The 25,015-nt window shown below is 41.8% G+C and overlaps 1 protein-coding gene across 3 annotated transcripts in view; it reads left to right on the top strand.

The window, feature by feature from the left end:
- HBS1L (HBS1 like translational GTPase) overlaps positions 1-25,015 on the top strand; it is a 127,892-nt gene that overhangs the window by 53,344 nt on the left and 49,533 nt on the right. Inside the window, exon 1 of one of the 3 annotated variants that reach the window (XM_048844498.2) lies at positions 74-95. The exons of the other annotated variants lie outside the window; for them this stretch is intronic. The gene's annotated coding sequence lies outside the window, so the exon portion shown is untranslated. Of the gene's footprint in view, positions 1-73; positions 96-25,015 lie in introns of those variants that run through there. 3 annotated transcript variants of the gene reach the window in all.

Here is a 25,015-nt window from a genome sequence, read left to right as displayed (position 1 = left end):
CTCCCGTCAACTCCGGTACTCCACCAGAATGAGGAGCGCAAGCAGAGTCAACGGGAGAGTATGAGCTGTCGACTTACCACAGTGAAGACACCCTGGTAAGTAGAAATAAGTACGTCGACTTCAGCTATGCTATTCACGTAGCTGAAGTTGCGTATCTTAGATTGACCTTACAATGTGTATGATAATCAAGGTGGGCCATTTCCTGCACAAATCCAGGGTTTAACAAGAACGTCTGAGGAACAGGGGGTAGCTTATGCTCAAATAAATTGGTTAGTCTCCAAGGTGCCACAAGTATTCCTTTTATTTTTGCGAATACAGATCCAACAAACACCCTCCCCGTTCCTCAGACATTCTTGTTAAACCCTGGATTTGTGCTGGAAACGGCCCACCTTGATTATCATACACATTGTAAGGAGAGTGATCACTTTAGATAAGCTATTACCAGCAGGAGAGTGGGGTGGGGGGGAAGAGAAAACCTTTTGAAGTGGTAAACACCCATTTTTTCATGATCTGTGTGTATAAAAACATCCTCACTGCATTTTCCACTTTTATGCATCCGATGAAGTGAGCTGTAGCTCACGAAAGCTTATGCTCAAATAAATTGGTTAGTCTCTAAGGTGCCACAAGTACTCCTTTTCTTTTTGCGAATACAGACTAACATGGCTGCTACTCTGAAACATCTCAAAAATGCTGTAAGGATTACTTTGCTTTAAAAAAAGCATGTAATTTGAGACCATGCATGTAAAGAACCCACCCCAAAAGACACTAATTTCTGAAATTTCTGTTCAAAGAGCGTTACAATAATGAATAGGATGATTCTGTGATGGAGACTCTGTACAGAAATTTTACAGGTTTTGTTTTCATACAAAAGTGAATCTGAAATTTTGTTTGAATCTTTGATACTTAAAATAGCAAATGGCATTCGGTGCTGGAATTTTAAACATAGCCTGTCTTCCTCCAGTCTGATTCCAAACCTGGTCTCCCCTTCCTGCCCCCCCAGCTCTCTCTTGGATAGATGCAACCAGAATCAAAGATTATGGTTTGATACCAGATTACTAGTGATAGCCATTCTGTTACCTGAACAGTCAATTTAGTACTGGATTCACCATATACTTACATATATGGCTACCCCACAGAGTTCTGATACATGCACACACCAGTCTGGCTGGTGGCTTCTGTTTCACACTGTGCTTTTTGATGGGACCATGCGTTTTTCATGCAATGCATTGGTCCCAGCTATGTAATCTGTGCTATCTGAATGTTTGGATAAATAATTTTAGGGCTTGTCTACACTTACCGGGGTTTGACGTGTGGCGATTGATGCATCAGCGGTTGATTTAGTGGGTCTAATGAAGACCTGCTAAATTGCCCACTGATCGCTCTCTAGTCAGTTCCTGAACGAAAAGCACAAGGGGAGTCGATGGGAGAGTGTCTCCAGTTGACATTGCATAGTGTGAACCCCGTGGTAAGTAGTTCTAAGTATGTCAACTTCAGCTATGTTATTCACGTAGCTGAAGTTGCATAACTTAGATTGATCTCTCCCCATAGTGTAGACAAGGCCTTAGTCTAAGAAAACTGCCTTCCTAGCTTTTTGCATAATTTAAGGTTTGTCACCATAGTTCTAGTAATGAGATGTGAATTTTTATCAGTGTACTTTTTACTGCTAATATATTGTTTTTAAATACCACAAAAGTTGTTGCAGATAAACTCAGACTATGCTTAATCAGCCTGCTGCATTGATACAGCTTGGTTTTATGTTTTTCAAGTTAGATTCAAAGCAGCTTTAGCAGTTTCACACCTAGATTTCAAAGGTTTTTTTTTCTGTAAATGTGTTGCCACTAACACATTTAAATAACAAAGAATACTAAAGCTTTTTCTCAGTATTTTTAATGCCCTCCCCTTCCTCTGCACTTTGCTCTTATTCAAATGTACTGTATATGTATACAGTCCAGGATGGTGAGGATGCAAGAGAGGAGAGTGGCAAACTCTGGTTGATTTAATTTTTTACTTCAGAAAAATACCAGGAGACTGAAATGAGCGGTAAGAAACGTAAGAGTTAAAGTGAATCTTCAAGCCTGTTAACCTGGCAGATGAGATGCTAAAAACAAAGAGGCATTTTCTCTAAATCAAGGAGGAAAACAATTTAGCACTAAAATTAGTCTCAAGAGAGACTTATTTCAAACTGTTTTCTGTCAGCCTGTTTGTAAAGTGAGAATCCCCAGTCCTTGTGTGCTGTGAATAAGGTCCACAATGTCTTTGGAAACCAACTACAATACATTAAATATCCAATCATACCAGAGCATGTTTGGAGCATCAGATTTTTTCTTTTGTAGCGGGGTCAGGATAACAGTTAATTTTTCTAGGTTCTGCCCCTTCTCCTGTTCTAAGTTGGTGCAACTGTACATGGGGGTGATATTCATCAGAGAAGTGTCCATTAAGCAGATAGAATTTCAGTCTCCCTCTGCCGCCTCCTTCAGGCTCCATCATGGGGGTGGGAAGTAGCATTGAGGAAAAATGCTAGATCTTGTTTAACATTGGGCAAATGTTCTGACTTCCGAGCCTCATGTTCCTAATTTAAAATAGGAATAGCACATAGGTAATGGGGGTGTTGTGAAACTTAATTGAGATAATGAAGTGAAGATGGCTGGTTGGGAGAGAGCAACTGGAAGGTCTGGCAAAGACCTTTTATTACAGGGTGCATCCACAGTTTCATTCGAGCTTACAATATGGGGATCGTACGAGATACCTAACTGCCTTTAGATGATTGCATGGCAGCTGTGGCCAGAGCTGCTTTTCTTCCCCCCGTTTACAGCTCCAAAGCAATTTATAACTTTTTATTTTGGATTGTGAACCTCCTAATATCTATGTCATCTTCACCTCAAGTTTAAAGTTGTCATGTTCCCTGCCTGGGACTATTGTGCATTTTAAAATAATTTGGAAAACAAAAGTTGCTGTAGGGTATAGCAGCATAAAAATCATAATGTATGAGCGTTTTAACACTTAGAGATTATTTGTATCATACAAATGTTGAAATACTTTAAACAAATGCATTAGCATGAGGAAGAAAATCCTTAAGCAAATACTGTAAACATGTGCTGGCCATTTATTGGAGTTACATATCTCTACAAAATACCAGAACTGACTGGACTATATAATGAACTTCACTTGGCAAATTTTATTTCTTTTAATTGGGTTACGTATAATAGCAACCAGATGTGTTAAGCTAATTATCTTCATTTTATATTCACAATTCAATATTTTTATGACATTTGTTTTATATAAATGCTGCTCTGGATGGAGTAGTCGCTGTTTTTTAAATTAAACAAATAATTACTGAAAAAACAGGATTTGATAATGGAGACTTCACCAAATCCTAGGTTATAGTGGCACAAAACAGCCCTTCCAATATCTGAAAACCACATGAAACAATTAATGGTAACAGTCTTCAGTACATGAATAAAATGCCTTTTATTTTATTCTGCCTTTCTGTTTTAAATATAACAATACCATTCACTTAGTTTTGTTTTTAAAAAAAGTTTACATGATTGTGTGTGGATAGGTAACTGTTGTATATCTGCTGCATATTTTTTAAACTTTAGTAAAACTAATACTATAAAAGGGATATGTATTCTCAGCAAACTTCATTTTTAACAGATCGTGTGAAATGTTTAACTGTACCTAATTTACATGTGCAAAGGAAAACAATTCATTTCCCATGATTCCTCTTACCATCATTTTTTTGTTCTTTAAAGGCTAAGAATATTTTTTATAAATCTTCCCCTACTTTACTACTTAATTTATTCAAAATGAGTATGTATTACTAAATGATTACATTTCACAAGCACTGTATTACATATTAAATATAATATTTTAAGATGTTAAATGTTAAGGATTTAACTTTCAACAAACTTAATTTTGACATTTGTAAATCACTTAGGTCTGTTAATATTTTCTTAAACATTTTCCAAAGGGTAAAGGTTTCCAATAGTTCCTTAAACATTTTGAATGTAGCAGGCTTGTAACAGGCTAATCCCAGCTCCCATTCATACTCCCAGCATAATCTTTGACAAAACACTTTTAATCTGTTTTAACACTACACTGTAATAAGGTGGGGCACTCACCGCCGCAGCACCTCCTGCTGGTCAGTCCGGGAATTAGGTCATCCAGTTCCAGAGCTCCCTCCTCTGACCGGTTTCTCCCCTGCCCTTACCTGCCCCTCTGCCGTCCCTTTATCTCCACCAGTTCAGGCCCCATGTCCCTCCCAGACCATGGTGCCCCTTACCTTGGAGTGCTGCCCTACGGCAGGGTCACCACACTCTGGGTCTCCCCTCCCAGGGGAATCCCAATCCCTTGTACCTACCTTGCCTCAGTGGCTACTGCCAGTCATCATTTAGTCCCTTCTCTCAGGGGCAAACTGCAATCTGAAATGGCCACTCATCACTGGCAAGGGGGTTGGACTTGCTGCATTTTCTTTCCCTGGCTGCCTCCCTGCAGCACTAGTACCTCCTCAGGCCTTTGCCTCAAGGCCTCAGCCTGGGAGGTTGCCAGGCCAGAGCTCAGCTTGCCCTTTCCCTCTACTGCTCTGTCCAAGGTACCCCTGTCTCTACCAGGCAGCTACATCCTTCTGGAGCAAGACTGACCTCCTTCTCCCCAGGAGCCCTTCTTATACTGGCCCAGCTGGGCCCTGATTGGCTGCCTCAAGCTCGCTCATGATTGGCTTCCTGCGGCAGCCTTTTCCCAGGGCTGTTTTTAACCGGTTCCAAACTGGAGCGGGGTGACCACCACACTACACCTCCCCCTCAAAATCCCACGCCTGGCGATAAGGGGGTCCTCTTGCCTGTGTGACCCAGAGATGTCCTGCCAGTTGAGCTCACTTCTCTTCACTTTCCTTCAACTTCAGGGCCAGGTCTTCCTTCTCCTTGTGGGCTTTCTGCAGCTCCACCTCCACCGTCCAGAGGGCCTGTTCCGTGGCCATCAGCTGCATACATAGGCTAATGTCCCCTGGACCCTCTAACGTCAGGGTTGGGGTTCCCGTTGTAGCTTGCTTGCTCACAGCCTGGGTCCTGACCTCTCACTGGGTCCACTCTGTCTCAGTCCCTTTTTCTGCCACCTCATGCTGGTGGCTCTCGGGCAGGTCTACCGCCTTCACTGCAGTGTTGACCACGCTCATCTTTGCCTGTTCTGGGTCGCCAGGCACCTTCTTCTTCGGCCGCCCTCCCCTGAGGGGGCAGTGCCTCTTAATATGGCCCCGCTCGCGGCAGCCAAAGTAGACTCCCTGCTCCTCTGCAGCCTTGGGCCTCTCATAGTCTGTCTTGGGTCCCCCCTTCTCGCTGGGGCTCAACTGGATCCTCCACGTTGGGCCTGGGGACTCACACTGTAGGTGTCCGCATTGCCCGCAGGCCCAACGTGTCCATCATCCCCTGTCCAAGGTACCCTTGTCTCTACCAGGCAGCTACGTTCTTCTGAAGCAAGACTGACCTCCTCCTTCCCAGGAGCCCTTCTTATACTGACCCAGCTGGGCTGTGATTGGCTGCTGCAAGCCCGCTCGTGATTGGCTCACTTTTCCAGGGCTATTTTTAACCTCTTCCAAACCGGAGTGGGGTGACTGCCCTGTTACAAACACTAAACATATTTCTAGTCTAACTGTTCTTGTATTGAATCCATCTCTATATTGCTTAACCTATAAAGGGAGTGGGTGGTGATAGAGAGGTATTATGATTTATTAATGTATATAAAATGTCAATGTATAGACAGTTTTACATACTACTAGACCTGATCAGACATCAGGATGTAATTTTTTGAAAAATATTACAAAACTTTTTGTAGTTTTGAAAATTTTGAAGCAGTGCTATATGCTACTAATTTATGTATGCAAAATAGTTACTTTTTTTAAATGCTAGATGCAATAGGTAGCACATTTTCATCCTTTTATATAAACATTAAGTAATAAGGGCCTGTTGTGTAGCTCAGATGATGATTATCTAAAAGAAGAGAAATGTCCATCATATTTAACAGTTTGTTTCCATCCTCTCTGATCATCCTCCCAGCTTTAGAGACAAAGTGTGAGGGGTTTCTTTTTGCTTCATTGCCCTAATTTGAGTGTCATCCAGCCCTAATGCCACAATGCTTTCCTTGTGACTTGGCTAGCACATTACAGGTACTATAAAATAATAAATGCTTTCCTTTGCTACTCCCTTGTCTCCTTTGGAGCTTACTGTACTCCAGTTAATGAATTATAACTGTTAGAGGACCCAGTTACAACACAGTAGTTTTTGTAATGTAGATGACCCTAAAGAAAGGTAAATTGCCTTTTACCTTCCTTAGAATCATAGAATCATAGAATATAAGGGTTGGAAGGGACCCCAGAAGGTCATCTAGTCCAACCCCCTGCTCGAAGCAGGACCAATTCCCAGTTAAACCATCCCAGCCAGGGCTTTGTCAAGCCTGACCTTAAAAACCTCTAAGGAAGGAGATTCTACCACCTCCCTAGGTAACGCATTCCAGTGTTTCACCACCCTCTTAGTGAAAAAGTTTTTCCTAATATCCAATCTAAACCTCCCCCACTGCAACTTGAGACCATTACTCCTCGTTCTGTCATCTGCTACCATTGAGAACAGTCTAGAGCCATCCTCTTTGGAACCCCCTTTCAGGTAGTTGAAAGCAGCTATCAAATCCCCCCTCATTCTTCTCTTCTGCAGGCTAAACAATCCCAGCTCCCTCAGCCTCTCCTCATAAGTCATGTGTTCCAGACCCCTAATCATTTTTGTTGCCCTTCGCTGGACTCTCTCCAATTTATCCATATCCTTCTTGAAGTGTGGGGCCCAAAACTGGACACAGTACTCCAGATGAGGCCTCACCAATGTCGAATAGAGGGGAACGATCACGTCCCTCGATCTGCTCGCTATGCCCCTACTTATACATCCCAAAATGCCATTGGCCTTCTTGGCAACAAGGGCACACTGCTGACTCATATCCAGCTTCTCGTCCACTGTCACCCCTAGGTCCTTTTCCGCAGAACTGCTGCCTAGCCATTCGGTCCCTAGCCTGTAGCTGTGCATTGGGTTCTTCCGTCCTAAGTGCAGGATCCTGCACTTATCCTTATTGAACCTCATCAGATTTCTTTTGGCCCAATCCTCCAATTTGTCTAGGTCCATCTGTATCCTATCCCTGCCCTCCAGCGTATCTACCACTCCTCCCAGTTTAGTATCATCCGCAAATTTGCTGAGAGTGCAATCCACACCATCCTCCAGATCATTTATGAAGATATTGAACAAAACCGGCCCCAGGACCGACCCTTGGGGCACTCCACTTGATACCGGCTGCCAACTAGACATGGAGCCATTGATAACTACCCGTTGAGCCCGACAATCTCGCCAGCTTTCTACCCACCTTATAGTGCATTCTTCCAGCCCATACTTCCTTAACTTGCTGACAAGAATACTGTGGGAGACCGTGTCAAAAGCTTTCTTTCTTTCTTACATTTCCTTTCTTTCTTACATTTGATCCTGTGTCCTCAAAATGGTTACTCCCATTATCTTGATTACCTCCAACTTCCTCAAGTCCCAGAAATATGATAGAATTCTCTTAGACCTCGTGTGGCCAAGATACTCATAGGCATTAACTACTGCCTCATTTTTAACTGCATTTTGCAGCAAAGTGCTGTTCTAATGTCCTCCAATCACCTTTTGCACAATCATATCTTTGATAGATTTCTCTTCGGGTTTTCTCTGGCTATAGCATCAAAAGGGTCCTCCAGCATATCTACAGTGACTTCTTTTTGTTGATTATGGGTACTGCTTTTATGCTTACCTCAGTGCAGCTTTTGACACTATGGGCTGCTTCATCATTTGGTATTGTCTCTTACAGATGTAGGCATTTCTGGTTCTCTCTTGAAAATCTACTCTGAAATCTGTCAAAGACATGCAAAAGGTGATTAGAGGAAATTAGAATAGCACTTTTCGTGCAAACACAATATGGTGGGGAAGAGTCAACATGGCTTTTGTAAAAGGAAAACATGGATCAAGAATGTTAGAATTATTTGAGAGGTCAACAAACGTGGACAATGGTGATCCAGTGAATATAGTGTATTTGGATTTCCAGAAGGCCTTTGATAAGTTTCCCTCACCAAAGGCTCTTATGCCAGTGTCAGCAGTAATGGGATAAGATGGAAGGTCCTCTCATGGATCAGTAACTGGTTGAAAGGAAAACAAAGGATAGGATTAAATTATCAGCTTTCACAGTGTAGAGAGGTAAATAGCAGGGCCTCCCAAGGATCTGTACTGGGACCGGTGCAGTTCAACATCTTCATAAGTGATCTGGAAAAAGGGGTAAACAGTGTGGTGGCAAAGTTTGCAGACTATAAAAATGACTCAGTATAGTTAAGTTGAAAGCAGACTGCAAAGAGTTACAGTGGGATCTCACAAAACTGGGTGACTGGGCAAGAAAATGGCAGAAGAAATTCAGTGTTGATAAATGCCAAGTAAGGCACATTGGAAAACATAATCCCAACTATACGTACAAAATGATGGGGTCTAGATTAGCTGTTACAACTCAAGAAAGATCCTGGAGTCATAGATAGTTCTCTGAAAACATATGTTCAATGTGTAGCGACAGTCAAAAAAGCTAACAGAATGTTAGGAACCATTAGGAAAGGGATAGATAATAAGACAGAAAAATCATAATGTCACTACATAAAACAATGGTACACCCACACCTTGAATACAGCATGCAGTTCTGGTCACCCCATCTGTAAAAAGGTATATTAGAACTGGAAAAAGTACAAGGAAGGGCATCAAAAATTATTAGGGAGATGGAACAACTTTCATGCATGGATAGATGAAAATGACTGGGGCTGTTCATCTTAAAAGAGATGACTGGGGGAGGGATATAGTAGAGGTCTATAAAATCATGAATGTTGTGGAGAAAGTGAATAAGGAAGTGTTATTTACCCTTTCACGTAACACAAGAACCAGGAGTCACCCAATGAAATTAATAGGCAACAGGTTTAAAACAAAGTAAGTACTTCTTCATACAACACACAGTCAATCTGTGGAACTCATTGCCAGGGCATGTTGTGAAGGCCAAAAGCATAACAGGGTACAACAAAGAAGTTTATGGAGTATAGGTCCATCAATGGCTGTTAGCCAAGATGTTCAAGGATGTAACCCTGTGGTCTAGGTGTCCCTAAACCTTTGGCTGCTAGAAGCTGGGACTGGAAGACAGGGAATGGATCACTTGATAAATTGCTCTGTTCTGTTCACTCCCTCTGCAGTGTCTGGTACTGGCCACTGGGGGAAGACAGGATTCTGTGCTAGATGTTGGACTGTTGGTCTGACCCAATCTGCCCACTCTTACATTCTTATGACATAGTTCTGTTTCTGTTATTGCTCTTTTGTCGTCTTTGAGAATGACCTCTTCTCTGAGATCCATAGGTACATTTCCTGAACTTGTGTTTCTCTTCTTCCTACCATTTCTCCTGTTTGCAAACCATAGCCAGTTTACATTAGGAGCTTCAGTTTTCTCTTAAATGAAATCCTCAGCCAAGTTTTCATTTCCTCTTGTCTTCACTATTGCAACGCTTTTCACCAAGGCTTTCCAGAGTCCAGAACGTTGTTAGCCATTTATAAAGTCTGTAAGCCAGGTAGTTTTAGATTTGCATCATTTTTTAGAAGAATACCTTAAGCAACTTAATCGGGAAAACACTGTAAATTCCCTGTTAAAGTTGCACAATTAAAATCACAAATAGGAAATGCAAAAATTAACACTCATGGTTAAGCTGGCTGCATTGCACCAGTGTTGTCCATGGTTTTTCTGATTAAATATGTCTCTTAAAATATTACTTTTTAAACTTACCAAAAGAATGTTCAACACAGCAAATGAATATTGCTGTTTGAACCTTAATGTTTGTACTTCTTTACTTCGATTTTTAGCCGTTACCTTTTTTGTGACAATATCTGACAGTATGGCCTGAAAATACTCTATTTTTTTTTAAATTGAAGGGTTTTCAATATATAATTGGATTATTTTTTTAGTTCTCTGAAGTCACAAGTCTTCCAGTCTGTGAGATTCCTCAACATGCACTCTGCTAGTGACATTGCAGTCTCTATGGGCATCCTTTGAATTATGGGAGGTGTGTGGTGGAGGATCAAGTACAGTTTTCATACACAATGACCTGGTTTTGCAAATTAGTAAAAAGAAATAAGAGAAAGTGGAAAGCAAAGATAAAAGTAACACTAAGAGAACATCACTCACTTCCCCCAGATAGGTCAGGTCTTTGACCATTCATGGTTGGGGGTGGTTGTAATTTCACCAGTAGAGTGCACACTAGGGTACTAACAGAGTAGAAGTTCTGCGACTTCACAGGGCCTAAAGGAAATTAGATAAGATATTAAAACTAGTTATATGTTAGGGTGTCTCCAGATTGGGAATTTAAAAATCAGTTATGTGCTGATTGATTATCTTCTTTAGCTCTTTGGGACTCTAGTTACTGTACTTAATATCTTACAACTTTGATTGATATGCCACTTCCGTGTTACATTTCTGGAAGGTGTTTATTGAATAATGTTAGATAAATTGAACAGCAGATTTGAGGTAATCTTTCTTTTTTGTTTAGGAAATAACCTTTATTCCAATATTATCCTGCTTCACTACCTTTCACACTTCAAATATATTTGAGTAATTTAACTTGTGTTTCTTGGGATCAGCTAAAGGCAATTCTGGTGCATAAGTATAAGCTTTGGGTCAGGACAGTTCTTACATTTGCACAGCACCTTGCATATTTGGGTGCTACTGTAATCCAAATAATAAAAATATATATGTGGTATACCTATATATGCATAAAACACTAACATCTTTGTTTCTAAAATACTTTGTCAACACAGACTAATAGCACCATCCTCTGGTGCTGTAATGTAAGTTTTAGATCAAACCTGACATTACTAACTGCATTATTTTTGGAAATGAAATTACATTTAATGTACCTGGTTTGTACATATTGTACTTTCAGTTTTACACACTCATATTGGGCCAAAGTCTCAACAGAAATTCTGTTAATTTGCATCGACTGTAATCAGTTCTTTTCAATTTAGGTTACTGGCTAATGGATATACCTTTTTAGGGCTATCCCACATATAATGCTGACTCTGCTCTATGTGTGCCCATTTATGGTCAGAGTTAAACTTCAGAAATATTGGGCTGAGTTTTTTCTAAATCTCAGTGAAAGCCATAATACAGTCATTTAAGTAAAATACGTTGAATAAGAAAACACCACCAACGATTCGTGGTTGTATGTCTGTGAGAATCAGATATTGTGGTGTTCTGTTATAGAAATGTATGGAGTGCAAATTTTTAATGTACAAATGATTGTTTATAACAAATTATGAGTTCAGATAAAATGCAGGGAGTTATAGATTGAGAAAGGATCTTGTTGAGCCTTACTATGCAGATTAGCAAAGAAGCATGTATCCCACAAATCATGACTTTCCATAGGTACAGAATAAGCTGTATTGTCTTGTGATCATGTTAATTACTGGATTTTAGTCCATGGACTACAGGAATTTGGCACCAAAAATTCCAGTGGAACTTTCTTGTTAGAAAATTGACAAGTGAGAAAATAATTCTTTTGGTTGACACATCACTCACTACTGGATCTTTAGGATTCTGCAAGGCAGAAACATCAGATAAGGCAGCTGATACGCATGCAATCTCTATGGAAACTGAAATGTGTGTGCCCCATCCAAAGCAGATCTTTGTTGTTGTTGTATGCTTGAGTGCTGCTTTGATGAAACTGGAAATCTTGAAACAAGCATTATACTCTTAACAGCAGCGCTTTTCTTATACTATATTAGATGTGAATGAGAAATAGCAGTCCACTTAGCCCTATTTGCATGTATGGTATACAGATGCTCCATATATGTGACTGAAATACAGTCCAGTTTAATGAGCTTCTAAGGTATTTGCATATTACACACACAAAAACTGTGCTAAAAGAGCACTATTAATGTTGCAAAGTCAAGCATTCAAAAGTTAGGAAATGCCAAAATTAAGCCACAGAATTTTTCCCTATTGTGCCATATACCCTCTGTACTTACATGAGCACATACTACTTTTTGCCACAGCATGCCTGCCTCATTCAGTGCCCAGGATGGACCTGCTTTGGGGATGAACCAGAATTGGGCAGTGAAAGGAAATTGTTGTCTGTAGGATCCTGATTTATTTATTGCAGAAGTTGGAAGGAGTGTAGTGAGTGAGGCAGGAGATTGCAGGGAAAGAAAGGGTGGTGGTACGGTTAAGGCAGTTGAATGCTGCCTGGGAAGATTGGATTCCAAGGCTAGAAGGGACAATTTTGATTATCTGCCCTAACCTCCTGTATAACATGCCATAGAATTTCCAAAATAATTCCTAGAACATGCCTTTTAGAAAAGAAAATAATCCAGTATGACCCTTGATACATTATTCAAATGGTTAATTACTCTCACTGTTAAAAATGTTTGCCTTATTTCCAGTCTGAATTTGGTCTAATTCTAGTCATTGAATCATGTTCTGTCTTTCTCTACTAAATTGAAGAGCCTGTTATTAAATATTTTCCCCCATATATGTATTTACAAACTGTAATCAAGTCACCCCTTAATCTTCTCTTGCTAAACGAATAGATTGAGCTCCTTGAGCCTGTCACTGTAAGGCTTATTTTTTAATCCTTTAATTATTCTCAAGGCTTCTCTGAACACACTCCAATGTAGCAACATCCTTCTTGGATTGTGGACACCAGAATTGGACACAGTATTCCAGCAGCTGTTGCACCAGTGCCAAATAAAGAAGTAAAATATCCACTTTACTCCTATTTGAGGTTTCCCTGTTTATACATTCAAGGATAGCTTTTGCCTTTTTGGACACCACATCACACTATGAGCTCATGTTCAGGTGATTATCCACAACAACTACCAAATCTTTTTCAGCGTTCCTGGCTTCCTAGGATAGAGTCCCCCATTCGGTAAGTGTGGCCTACCTTCTTTGTTCTTAGATGTACACATTTACATTTTGCCATATTGAGACACACGTTGTTTACTTGCATCCAGAATTCCAAGTGATCTAGATCAAGATGAATCAGTGAACTGTCCTCTTCATTGTTTACCACTCCCCCATATTTGTGTCCATTGCAAACTGTTAGTGATGATTTTATGTTTTCTTCCGGGTCATTAATAAAAATGTTAAATAACGTAGGTACAGTAATCAATCTCTGTAGGATCCCACTAGAAACACAGCCATTTGGTGATGATTCCCTGTTTGTATATACATTTTGAGACCTGTCAGTTAGCCAGTAATACATATAATGCGTGCTAGGTTAATTTTTTTTTCTAGTTTTTTTTAATCAAAGTGTCATGAGGTACCAAGTCAAATGTCCCTTCTGACCTTAAAATCTATGAGTCTTACAGAAGTCTATATTACATCAACACTATTACCTTTGTCAACCAAACTGGTAATCTCATTAAAAAAAGATATCAAGTTAGTTTGACAGGATCTATTTTCCATAAGCACCTGTTGATTGGCATTAAATACATTATGCTCCTTTAATTCTTTATTTATCAAGTCCCATATCAGCCTCTCTGTTTTCTTGTGCAAGATCAGTGTCAGGCTGCCAAGGCCTATAAATTACCCAGGTCATCCTGTTTACCCTTTTTAAATATTGGCATGTTAGCTTTCTTTTAATGTTCTGGAACTTTCCCAGTGCTCCAAGGCTTATTGAAAAGCAGCATTAATGGTCTAGCAAGCTCCATAGCCAGCTGTTTTAACACTCTTGGATGCAAGTAATCTGGGCCTGCTGATTTAAGAATGTCTAACTTTAGTAGCTGCTGTTCAACATCCTCCTGAGATATTAGTGGAACGGAAAGAGTGTTAGAATTTGATATGACTATCTCATCTGTTTTTCTCCCAAATACAGAACAGAAATATTTATTGAACACTCCTGCCATTTCTCTATTTTTGTTGATAATTCTACCGCTTCCATCTAGTAATGAACCAGTATCATTGTTAGGATTCTTTTTGTTCCTGTTAACTGTCTATTTATTTAATTTTATTATTGACATCTAATGCCACTCAACCTCCCCTTTTGCCCACTTAATCTTTTCAAAATGGGTCATAACCAGTGATTGTAACATTTCAGTCATGGCAGTCCTCCTACCATGTTTCAGTAATACCAGCTAGATCAAATTTACTCTCATAAATGAGCAATTCCAGTTCCTCTTGATTGTTACCCAGTCTCCTAGCATTAATGTATAAGCAATGCAAGAATTTCTTCTTTTTGTGTCCTTTGGTTCCTTGATAAATTTTGTTCTCTCATCCTTGATTTTGTGCTGAATGCTCACATCTTCTCCTGACTTCTCTTGCCAGCCTGTCCCCAAGGAAATGGTCCCCCATCTACTGAGTCTGGAAGCCGTCCAAACTCTATAGCCCCTTCTCCCTATAGAAGGTGGACCAATGTTTTCCAAACCAAAACCCTACACCACTTACCTAGCCAGCAATCCACTTCCAAAATCTTCTGACTACTGTCTTTGTTTGTGGGACAGGAAGGATCTCAGAGAAGATTGCTCTATCCCTGTTTCAGGCGCAAAGTTCCCATGTGGTGCTAAGCAGTCTTAGACCAGACTTTTCCCAGATGATCACTAATTTTATGTTCTTCATATTCTGGGTGCCTGACTTGAGACCCTGGAGTCTGATTTACAGAAGCACTGAGCACTCATAACTGCAACTGATGTCAATGGGAGCTGTGCTTTGAACATATAAAGTGCTGTATAATGCTAAGTACTCTGAAAAATCAGGTGCTAGGTATCTTAAATTGGGCACTGAAAATTTCTGGATACTTTTTACATTAATCTTTGTGCCATAGTTCTCCATCTGTAACATGGGAATAATCATACTCCTTCACTTCACAGGCTTGTTGTGAAAATAAATCTGTTCATTAAATCTATTCATATTTGTGAAGTATTTGGATACTATTGTGATGAGCACCATAGAAAAAACCTCTAAGGAAGTGAATAATTCTGTCTTCAGAACAGAGCATGAACAATGCACAGATAATTAGGCATGAAGCGACACTTTGAACAAGGATGAGGAAAAACTATGAATAGCTGCTTAAAAGAGCACCCTAAATTCTGTGTACGGAATGAGGCAAGAGTCCTGTGGACAAAAATGGTATGTGATCATGTATATTGAAGACTGTATCATAATGCATATGCACAAAGGAGCCGAATTAAGGTTGCATAGGCAACCTAAGTTCTGGCATTTTCTAACTTTTGAATATTTGACGTTACAGCCTTTAATAATGATTTTTAATATAGTTTTTAAATGCAATTTCCTAGGTTTTTAAAAAATCAAACTGAAAAAATAGAAAATTCATTATGTGGCATTATCTTGACACCCATGTTGGTCATTGACAGGATTGGAATTTTTATGTTCATCGTACAGGCCTCTGCTGCTTGAGCTAACAGAGCAACTGATAGCAGTGGTAAGCTGTCATCCTGTGTGGGGACCAGTACTAGAGAGGGATGAAACACACAATTTGCCAGTGGGTTTTACAGATGTTTGCTCTCAGCAGAGGAATGGTGAGACTCTGGAATCCTGGATTCCACTCCAGGCGGTGGAGGGGCATGTCTAATGACACAGACTATTCTACCTCTAAGCTGACTCTGTCCCAGTCCTGTCTCTTTCCTACCCTTGGGTCCTCATGCCAGTCCTTTCTCTTCACTTGGCCAGTTGCAGTCTCTACTACTCAGATTTCTCATCCTTGTCGTCTTGCCCTACTAGGCTCACCTCTCCATACTTCCCATCCCAGTTCCAGTCTTCCCCCAGCTCCTTGTTTTCTGTCTCCTGGCCTGGCCAGTTCTCCCCCAATCCCTGTCTTCCCCTCACCCTGGCCTTCAGTCGCCTCCCCAGCCCTACTACTCCTAGTCCACAGTGCTACTGCATCCAATCTTAATGACTCCCCTGCCCTCTTCACTCCCTCCAGTTCCTTGTCCCAGTCTCTTTGCCCAACCAGGCTCAGTTCTCCCCCTGCATCCTAACTTCTCATCGGATCTGTCTTCCTGTCCTCCACTCCTCCTTCCTGTACCCCACTGGTTCTCAGTGCCTGTCCCCCCCCCCCCCCCGCCCCCCCACACACAACTATTTGTTTTCCTCTCCCTCCTGCCAACCTCCAGTTCCCTCACCTCACCCCAGGCTCCTTGTCCTAATTTACTCCCCCCTGCAGGTATGCCTCTTGTCCCCTCTGCGTTTGAATTAGGCGGTTTCCTCCTCCACACTGTGTGAGCCCCACAAGGGGGGTCATTGAGAGCACAGGAAAGACAGTCTTCTCACTCTCAGTTCAGGTGGCTGAACCTAAGTTCCCTGTAAGCTGTGTGGGCGCGAAGGTGGGGAGAGGCATTTCTCCCTCAGCCCCAGAGCTGCCACGGTTGGGGAGAGGCTCTCGGCCCTGACCCCAGAGCTGCTGCAGCTTGGGAGAGGCGATCTCCCCTAGCCCCAGCCCTGGAGCTGCCCTGGTCGAGGAGGCACCTCTCCCCCTGGCTCCAGGCTGCTGTGGCGAGAGAGGGCTGGGGGGAGTCCTCTCTCCCCGGGGCAGCCTGCACCCTGAGTCCCTCGGCCCCAGCTAGAGCCCACACCTCAACCCTCTGCCTTAGCCTTGAGCCCCTTCCTGCACCCCAAACTCCTCATCCCTAGGCCCACCCCACAGCCAGCACCCTCAGAGTCCTCACCCTCCCTGCACCCAAATCCTCTGCCCCAGCTCTGAGGCCCCTCCCACATTCCGAACCCCTCAGCCCCACCCCCACCATACATCATCTCCATATTGGTGCACATGACAAAATTCATTCCTCACATGGATGTAAAAAATTAGAGGGATCATTGGCCTGGACCCAGTATGGTGCGACGCACAGCTCCTCAGAGCAGCAGTTAAAGTTTCAGGTTGGGGCATGCCCCATGCAGATGGAATCTGGGGAATTTTGCTGCTAAAGTCTGTCTGTACTGAGCATGTGCCAACTGTAGTTTTTCAAAAGCTTAGAACTTGGGCCAAATTTTAGCAAAAAGCTAGACCCTGACACACAGCCAACCTCTCTGCCAAATTTCAAGTCCCCAAAGCATGTCAATACTAAACTTTTCAAAGAAAAAGGTTTCCAGGATTTTAACATGGGCAAAATGTATTTTTCACTAGCCTTATAACTGAATCGTTTTGGCTGAAAAATTTAAAAAAAAATTCAGTCTGAGGCAGACACCTGACATGGCAGTTTTTTGCCTAAACAGTTGAAATTCGGCGAAGTTATAAGAAACAGAAAACAGGGTCATGTACTTGGAAGTGTTGGACAACTTTGATAATAAGGGATGCTATTGACTCTGGCTATAATACTGCACAGTAATGAACTGTTCAAGACATAAGTTGTTGCTGGAAGTAATGTGGAGAAATCAAATTGGATGCTGTTTGCATTACTGTGTGTTCTGATAATTCAAACTAATCCTAATAATATACAGGAATTTGTTTTCAGTACCCTCCTGTATCACCTTCTGAATCAGAACCTTACCACTCTTGAAATTAAATATCCCTATATTCAGGCACACGCATAGAGTTACATTTTTAGCATTTTTCACTGAAAATGCCCGCTGGTAGTTTCATTGAAAAATTTTAAAAAATATTTTCATATGTTTACTGATTGAAACCTTACAGAGAAGATAATAGTTGGTAATAAGCCTAAGTTACCTGGAAAACCCCTATCTGTGGTTTGTATTTAGGAAATAACCTTTCTTTTAAAAAGAAAAACAAAACTCAGTGTTCTTATTTGAGGAATTGTTTTCAATAATGTCTTGTGAATAGCTGAATCTCAATATTGTGGGACTGACTTACTTTGCCTCTCCCCCCCCCCGCCCCCATTTAAAATTTTAAAGTTTTCAGTTACAGATGTTCAGTAGTATCAACTGTACATTGCAAGTATCTTATTTATAAATGTTGTATTTGGTTGCAATGTTGTGACTTTTACTAAAAATGGCTTAGTTTTGAGTTTGTATAAGTTAAAATTGTAGAAAAACAGAGTTCTTTGCAAAGCAGAATTTTACATTAATATAGTTATAGTGTGAAGTTTGAGCTAGTTGGTGTATCTTTGCTCTTTGTGTTATCACTCCTTAAAGAGCTGCTGATGCCTCTTGGCAAATATAGAAAAGTCTGTTCTGTTTCATATGTTTTAAGTTTTCCTTTCCTAGAGTCCTTTACTACTTTGTATATTTGTCTGAAAACCACATCCTATTTGTTCCAACTGGTACTTGTTTCTCATGTGCAGTGGACTTTGCTTTTAAGTTTTCTTGCTTGGTCAAAAGTGCCTTCTAGTGATGAGGACATTGTAAAACATATTTCAGCAGAACGTAAACTTTTAAAGATTTAAGTTCAGCAAACCTTTCAGATACTTTAGGAAGTCTGGAGGGGACATTGTAAAATCTGAGGATGAGGTAGTAGTGGTCTCCTAATTCTGAGTCACAAGGCATAAAGAGCTCATGGTCGAGAATCCTGAACTTTTGAGCTCTATTCCCAAGATCTAGTCCCAAGATTGCTGACTGCCCCTTAATACCTTGTACTTGTAGAGCAGTGGTCTACAACCTTTTTATGCACAAGTTCACTTTTTGAATGTAAGTGCAACCCAAGAGCTACCCTTTCCCTTCCCCAAAGACCCACCCCACCCGCTCACTCTTCCCCTACCCTCACTCACTTCCACTGGGCTGGGCCAGGGGGTTGGGGTTCGGGAGGGGGAGTGGGCTCTGGGCTGGCGCGAGGGGTTCAGCATGTAGGAGGGGGCTCCGGGATGAGCTTGGGGCAGGGGGTTGGAGTGCAAGCTCTGGGAGGGAGTTTGGGTGCAGGAGCGGTCTCCGGGCTGGGGCAGAGTGTTGGGGTGCAGGAGGAGGTACAGGGTGCTGGCCCTGGGAGGGGAGTTGGGGTGCAGGAGGGAGCAGGGGCTGGAACATGGGGTTGGGGTGCAGGAGGGGGTATGGGTGCTGGCTCTGGGACGGGGGGCAGGCTGGGGCAGGGGGTTGGGAGTCGAGGGGGTTGAGGGTACAGGATAGCGTATGGGGTGCTGGCTTCAGGAAGGGGCTCAGGGCTAGGGGTTGGGCTGCAGGCTCCCTGCTTGCCCCGGCCCCACTCAGGCACATCAGAACCTTCTCCCCATCATGAGCTGGGCCACCTCCCACTCCCCCGCCAGCCAGTAGTGCACCATGTGGCCACACCACTCTCGGAAGGGGCCAACGTGACTCTGCGGCCCCTGGGGTTGGGCATGTGGCTACACATGCTGCCCCTCTCTGCAGGCACCTCCCCCACAGCTCCCATTGACCACAGCTCCTCGTTCCCGGCCAATGGGAGCTGTGGGGGCAGTGCTTGCAGGCAGGAGCAGCGCGCAGAGAACCCATCCCCCGCCCTGGGGACGCTGCTGCAGCCAGAGATTGCAATCAACTGGGAGTCTCCAGGATTGACCAATCGATTGTGATCGACCGGTTGGTGACCATGGTTATAGATCATTGTACAAACTCTTAGGTGGGCCTCAATGCATCCATGTAAATTAGATAATTGCCATTGAAGGTCCCATGGCAATCTTGATCTGCATTGTGTAGTAAGATTCCTGAGTTCGGCAGTTCTCTAGTACAGCAGACTGGAGATTTTGTGGCAGCTTCAAATATATTAAATTGAGTGTTTTATTTAATTAAATACGAAAACAAAAAATGAAAGCAAATCAATATAATATTCCCCATTTCTTAATTTGTTACAACATTTAATTTTATATTATCTCTTTTTAAATTTTCCGTGTGCTGCAGAGTTTTGATTGGGAAATGCATAATTATATTATGGAAGTTGTCAAGAAGCTGGAGGTCCTTACAGTTGGGTAAGAAACAGTGGAGATTTATGGCCCAGAGAAAGCTGCTGGAGATGCACATGAGCTGGGTGTTATAATGATTAACAGTGAAATAGTTAACTCTATTGATACTGAAATTTGCATGAATAGATGTCCCTGTAAACTTCCCATTGAGATGAAGGGGTGCAGTTCACACGTCACACAAGTGAAACAGCGTAGACTCAGGCTGACATCTCTGCATCCTTTATCTTGCACAATGCTCATGTTTGGAATGTTTTTACAATAGTAATGGCATAGAAACTTTTTTTTAAACGATAGCATGGATTCTGGAGCATCATTCTGTCACAAGGGATGGATTTTGTGGACATGGGCCTTGGTTATCATCATAGTCACTTTACAGATGGGGTAATATTAAGTAGAGAAAGGGTGCCTCTATACTAGAAAAAATGACTTATTACAAACAGTACAGCGCCACTACTGTAGTCCAGGGTAAAGCTTTTTTTTCTTGATGCTGTAAAATCAGACCTGGAGCAGATTTATGTTACATAGAACCTGAGCACAGTCTGGTAGTACTTACATCATTGGTGGCTGTTGCCACAATACAGGTAGACTTAAGTGTAAACGACTACTTGCTCATGGGCATATAGAAAGTCTGTGACAGAGCAACGAATGGTGAATGGAGAAAGTGAATAATAAAGTGTTATTTACCCCCTCACGTAACATAAGAACCAAGGGTCACCCAATAAAATTAATTGGCATCAGGTTTAAAAAAAACAAAAAGAAGTGCTTCTTCATGCAGTGCACAATCAACCTGCGGAAATTGTTGCCTGGGGATGTTGTGAAGGGCAAAACTATAACTAGTTTAAAAAAAGAATTAGATAAGTGCATGGAGGATAGATCCATCAATGACTTATTAGCCAAGATGGTCAGGGATGCAACCCCATACTCTGGGTGATCATAGTTCTCTGACTGCCATATGCTGGGACTAGATGATGGAGGATGAATGACTGGATGATTGCTCTGTTCTGTTCATTCCCTTTGAAGCATCTGGCATTGACTGCTCTCAGACAAAAGGATATTGGGCTGTTTGGACCATTGGTGTCACCCAGTATCATGGATGCTGACTCCGTGGGTGCTCCAGGGCTGGAGCACCCATGGAAAAAAATTAGTGGGTGTTTAGCACCCATCAGTAGCCAGCTCCCCGCTCCGCCCCCAGTGCCTCCCATCTGCCTGCAGCCCCGCCAGTCAATGACTCCCCCTTCCCCTCCCTCCCAGTGCCTTCTGCTCAGTGCAGTCAGCTGTTCTGTGACATGCAGGAAGCGCTGGGGACAGGGCCCACTAGTGGGAGGGGACGGAATGGGGAAGGAGGAGGCAGAGTGAGGTGGAGCAGGGGCAGGAAGAGGCGAGACGGGAGCTTAGGAGAAGGGGTGGAGTGGGGCGGGGCCTGGGGCTGGGCGGGGGTGATAGTTTGAGGGAAGGGAGCTGGTGGGGGTGGTGCCTGAGGTGGAGTGGAGGGTTGAGCACCCCCGGGACCTTGAGGAAGCCAGCGCCTTTGCCCAGAATGGCCATTCTTATGTTCTTGTGAATGGAAGCCAAAATATCTGGTTCTCAATTCCATTGCTTAAGAACAAGACTATCCTTCCTCACCTTTTAAATTAATTGACACATTCAGAACCTACAAGTGAGACTGATTCAAAGCTGAAATGATTCATGGCTTCTCAATGATTGAATTGATTTTTTTTAAAAAAGAACTAATATTTTGACCTTACTAACTTTAAATGTTCATAAATTAAAAGCTACTAAATCATATCTTCAGATTTGGCATGTTCTGTAGAACTTATTGAGACGCCAAACCATGTACTGTAGAGTTCTCTATAAATGTGTAAGAAATTCTGGTTTATTATATTTGACAAATTATTTTATAGTAATACTGAGATCATATTTTACGTCACAAGCATGGGCAGAATTAAAGCTCAGTTTTCAGCATTAACTCTGCATACTCTGAATTGTTGAATGTTTAATTAAACATTAGTGCTGAGTAATCAATGGTAGGTATTGGCATATGTTTCTTCTAAAGATTGGAAGTGCATAATTTATTTAGACTGGAGATACAGTAATGTAATTTATAAGATAATGGGAAGGTACATATGCAGGGCTTCTAGTTTTAGGTTTAAATAAGTATTTAAATGGCAAATGCCTGCTATTAACAAAGCCAGAAAATATACTGAGAAATTAATCTATGCTGAAAATATCTCATGGTCTCTTCATCCTTTGCAATAATCAGTTTCACATCTTCCATATGTAGTTTATTTGAATCTAACTTCATTTCCTGGCAGGAGGATTCTGATGAATATATTTGACAATCACTGACAATTTTCAAATCAAGATTAGATTTTTTTCAATACAATACGTGCTCTGAATTATTTTGGGGAAGTTCTATGGCCTACAGGAGGTGAGATTAGAGGTCCCTTCTGACCTTAGAATTTGTGAATATGTGAATCTATGATCATATGAATCTATGAAACGGATGCTGAGTTTTCAGTGCACAAATGTCCACAGCTACTATCATAACTGCCACTGATTTTTGGTAATCTCAGCAGAGAGTCCGAGGACTGAAAGGGCATTGAAACTGAATCATACTCCTTCTTAGAGGAGGTCCTTCCAGGTTAGGGTTAAGAGAGACAGGCTGAATGTTTGAGGAAGGTTGCATTGCTGCTTGCTCTGTTGTGTGATTAAACTGGTCTTCCGTCTCCAAGGTAGTCAGTGTGACACACTGTAAGGGCATTACATTTACACACAGTTGCTAAAAGTAGAAAATAGAAGTCCCACATATGTAAATGTAAAATAAAGGGAATATAGATTGATGTAAAATTTACAGAAGCACTTGTCTCGTTTTCAAAACTGACTTAGACACTTAGAAGTCGACGTCCCATTGGCTGTAAGCACTTAAGAGTTTAAGACACTTTTGAAAACGGAACATAGGCTCCTAAATTACTTAAGTGCATTTGAAAAATTTACCCTTGATCTATATTGTTGTTGTGTACAGCGATGTTAACAGTTTGAGGAGATATAACTGCAGCTTCCAGTTGCCATTGAAACAAGTAGGATGTAAATATTAGTCCAAATTCTCTGTGTGGCAGAGCCTTTGAACTGCTCAGGCAGAGCAAAGATGCTGTAATCTGGCTTTCAATATCCAGCAGAGAATTCTTTTGTTGGAGGAGAACTCCCCTGCTGGTACAAATATAGTACAGCAAGGTTCTGTGCCTGTGTCCTGCTGTTGGACTGCTTTGGTTCACATTATGGCTGAGGCTGGCCCTGAGAATCAAGGCGTCCTAACTAGCTCCTTCATATTCCACCTTTCCCCTTTGCCAAAATGATCCTTGGCTCGATCGAATTCTGGGCCATTGTATCTGACCCTACCAAAGTAGACCCTAAACATTTAATCTTATAGTCATAGAAATGTAGGGCTGGAAAAGACATTGAGAAGTCAAGTCCAGCTCCCTGTGCTGAGGCAGACCAAGTAAACCTGGAGTACCCCTGATAGGTGTTTGTCCAATCTGTTTTTAAAAACCTCTAATAATGGGAATTCCACAATCTCCCTTGAATCCTATTCCAGAGCTTAACTACTGTTATAGTTAGAAAGTTTTCCTAATATCTAACCTAAATCTCCCTTGCTGCAGTTTAAGCCCATTACTTCTTTTCCTATCATGGAGAACAATTGCTCACCATCCTCTTTGTAACAGCCCTTAACATATTTGAAGACTGTTATCAGGTCCTTCCTCAGTTATCTTTTCTTAAGACTAAAAATGCCCAGTTTTTTAACCTTTCTTCATAGGTCAGGTTTTCAAAACCTTTTATCATATTTGTCGCTCTCCTCTGGACTCAATTTCCCATTTGTCATCTTCTTTCCCATAATGTGGTGCTCAGAACTGGACACAGTACTCCAGCTGAGGCCTCACCAGTGCTGAGTAGATTGGGACAATTACCTCCCATGTCTTAAATATGACATTCCTGTTACTGCACCTCAGGATGATATTAGCCTTTTTTGCAGCTGTGTGATGTTGACTCATGTTCAATTTGTGATTCCCTATAACCTTCAGATCCTTTTCAGTAGTACTCACATCTAGCCAGTTATTTCTCATTTTGTAGCTATGCATTTGATTTTTTTCTTCCCAGCTGAAGTACTTTGCACTTGTCTTTATTGAATTTTATCTTGCTGAATTCAGACCAGTTCTTCAGTTTATTAAGATTGTTTTGAATTTTAGTCCTGTCCTCCAAAATCTTGCGAGCCCTCCTAGTTTGGTGTTATCTGCACATTTTATAAGCATCCTCTCCAGTACCCATTATTCAAGTCATTAATGAAATATTGAATAGTAAACCTGGGGCACAGCTGGGGAACCATTTAAAGACTTACCAGAAACAGACAGGAGTGGAGGAGCTTCGTCGCTGCACTAAACGCCAGAAGCATAAAGGGAACATGATGACTGGATCCAGGACTGACCTTTCTTGGACCTCATTAGATATGCTCTCCTAGTTTGATAGTGAACCATTGGTAACTACTCTTTATCTTTAACAGTCTTTCAACCAGTTTTGCATCCACTTCATAGTAATTTCATCTGGAGCACTTTTCCTATTTTGCTTATTAGAAGGTCATGTGGGACTGTGTCAAAAGCCTTACTATATTCAAGATATGTCACATCTACTCTTCCCCTCCCCCCCCAAGACCACTAAACACGTCAAAGAAGGAAATTCGGTTGGTTTAGCATGGTTTGTTCTTGACAAATCCATGCTGGCTATTCCTTATAAACCTAATATTCTCCCTGTACTTACAAATTTATGGTTTAATAATTTATTCCAGTATCTTTCCAAACTGTTCTTTTTTCAAACTGACTGGTATAATTCCCAGAACATAAGAACGGCCATACTGGGTCAGACCAAAGGTCCATCGAGCCCAGTATCCTGTTTTCTGACCGTGGCCAGTGCTAGGTGCCCCACAGGGAATGAACAGAACAAGCAATCATCAAGTGATCCATCCCCTATCGCCCATTCCCAGCTTCTGGCAAACAGAGGCTAGGGACACCATCCCTGCCCATCCTGGCTAATAGCCATTGATAGACCCATCTTCCATGAACTTATCTAGTTCTTTT

The sequence above is a fragment of the Caretta caretta genome, chromosome 3 (genome assembly GCF_965140235.1).
Source record: "Caretta caretta isolate rCarCar2 chromosome 3, rCarCar1.hap1, whole genome shotgun sequence".
Taxonomy (NCBI): Eukaryota; Metazoa; Chordata; order Testudines; family Cheloniidae; genus Caretta; species Caretta caretta.
This window is presented reverse-complemented; position numbering and strand designations above follow the sequence as displayed.